Source organism: Xyrauchen texanus, chromosome 33, assembly GCF_025860055.1.
Source record: "Xyrauchen texanus isolate HMW12.3.18 chromosome 33, RBS_HiC_50CHRs, whole genome shotgun sequence".
NCBI lineage: Eukaryota > Metazoa > Chordata > Actinopteri > Cypriniformes > Catostomidae > Xyrauchen > Xyrauchen texanus.
In genome coordinates, this window is record NC_068308.1 from 40929621 (window position 1) to 40932120 (window position 2500).

General features: G+C 38.7%; 1 protein-coding gene across 1 annotated transcript in view; it reads left to right on the forward strand.

Moving 5' to 3' along the window:
- The first annotated feature begins 2171 nt into the window (after window positions 1-2171).
- The window catches only part of lrit1b (leucine-rich repeat, immunoglobulin-like and transmembrane domains 1b), an 11959-nt gene continuing 11630 nt past the window's right edge, over window positions 2172-2500 (forward strand). The window contains exon 1 of the mRNA XM_052103373.1: window positions 2172-2310. The gene's annotated coding sequence lies outside the window, so the exon portion shown is untranslated. The remainder of the gene's footprint in view (window positions 2311-2500) is intronic.

Genomic DNA, 2500 nt, shown 5'->3' on the forward strand with positions numbered 1-2500 from the left:
TAGTGATTTCAGACAGATATAATCCTGATCTTTACATTCTGCGTTTTCATTTCTAAAGAATTTTGTCATTTACAGTCCCGCAGAGCGCGCCTGAGTTTGCGCTCTCTCGTGCGCGCGCATTGTCTGTCACCTGAGGTCACATACGTCAATTGTCCTTTCCCACAGAAATAGTGCTGCAATGGGCTCAAACTAACACGTTTGTCAATATCGTGTTCCTATTATTCTTTTCGTGCGTTTATCGCATTGGTCTTTGACGCGTCCTCTCTGACGGATAATTGTAAAACATCTACCGACCAATCACAGGCATCATCACATGATACAAATCTGAGTGTTGAACGACCCCTAAATCACCTCCAGATCCCCTCTGCGGTCACTGATTAAACACTAACCAGAACAACAGTCCTGAACTCCTGTCACGTGTCTAAAATAATAATATTATTAATAACTACCAAATCTATATGCTTTAAATAAATGCACAAATAATGGATAACATAATAGATAAACACTCATTCTCTCAATAGCTGCTTTTGTGTGTAATCGATCTAAAACATGGATTCAGTTTGATTATTTTTGGCATGTTTCCAAATAGGTTTCTTAAATATATTGTGTTTAAAACAACCGTGCCATAGAGTTGCATTGAGTTTCTATTGAGTTCATTTAGAGGACAAACAAACAATTGTGTCACAACAACACAGTGTCATTGACTCATCAACTTCAGTTCTTTACAATGATATTGTAGAATTCCCTTCAGGCATGTATTTGGAAAAATAATAAAGCAGAACTGAACCTGAAAACACCTTCCACTGTTTCGTATTAAAAGCAATGTCAGATTAGTGTGAACATGAAACTGTTATTGTGAAATAGCACGACTTATTATGCATGCTCAAGAAAGTTCTGATTAAACACACACACACATGAAATACAGTTAAACTCACTTTAACCTGTAATAAATTGCATGTCCGGCAGGAGCAGTTACAGACGCGTCCTGTACGGAAGTGACGCAACAGTGACATCTAGTGGACTTTTCTTGTGTCGTCCAGATGCATTTTAGCTTCAATCCCATTTGTTTTCTGCACAGTTCTGCTGAAATCTGGTATTCACTCGTGCAGATTTAAGATTACTGAATCCATATTTTTCTCAGTTCAGTTTAGTTAAAAGTGTCTACGCAGTGGGAACGGTGAAACATTCATGAAGACTGATGACGGAGGAATCAGGCCAGTGCATTGCACACGATGACCGCTAGATGTCGGTATCCTTCAGGAAATAAACAACGTCACATTTACTAGAACAGTTTCTGTTGTGATTTAAAGGGCACCTATTATGGAATTTTGAAAATGACCTTTCATGTAGCGTGTAACATAGATTTAAGTGAACAAAAACATCCTGCAAAGTTTTATATATGAAAGTTCACCGTAAAAAGTTATTGTCTCTCAAAAGTAGGAGTCGACTCTGAGTCAGTGTAATGAATCGTTTTTCCAATGAGTCATTTTCCTTTTCGTTGTGACATCAAGATGAAAAATTATCAAATTGGCCACGCCCACTCATTGCGCGCGCAGACACCAGGGAAAACTTGAAAACATCATGTCGACAACAAGACGCTGTGTTCTGAAGTGCGTATCAAAAGCGACCTTTTTCTCACTGCCCAGGGACGAGCATGTGAAGAATCAGTGGCTAGAGTTTATAACTATACCACACAAGTATAGCCGAACCTTGTGCTGTGTTCGCCTCATTTTAATGACGATTGATTTACGAACATGAAAGCTTTCAAGTGTGGATTCGCGAGCCGGTTGATACTGAAGGAAGGTTCAGTACCAAGTTTATTTGGATCAGCTTCCTCCTCCGAATCACAACCTGTAAGTATTATTAATAATTGTTGCTTTTATGTGTTTTTTAGCATGCTTAATAAGTATTTGTGTGTGTTGTCCAATGTCAGTGTTTTTGAAGTATGTGAAATGTTTGTGGATGTTATTGGAGTTGTCATAAAGAATAGAGCAATAACTTGTAGTAATGCAGTGCTTTAACAATATGTTTATGCGTTGGGCTAACGCAAACAATAACTGATTGGGTGTTTACCACCGAACTTTGGGCCATGATCGCTAACATAAATCAACTCAAATTCCTTCTCTGATTTTGATTATTTTACTACAAAGCGGTGATGGGCGTTCCGTTTCCGACAATCTCTGCACAGAGTATACCAATCACAACTGACTGGGTCATCTGATCAATCACTGCAGATTAGCGTCACGCAAAGGAGGGGTTTGGAAAAATGAGTCGTTGAACGAATCATTTGGGAGTCGGTGAGCAAATCAGGTAAACATAAATGCATATTATAAGACAACAAAAGTGTTTTTTGTCATTGCATGCATGTAAAACTGTTGTTGGGGACTCCCAAAACAATATTAGGAACATTTTAAATGCCATAATAGGTGCCCTTGAACTCTTATCCACCCTGTCATAAACGCCAACAAATGTTTACGGGATGGTGGACACATGCAGATAT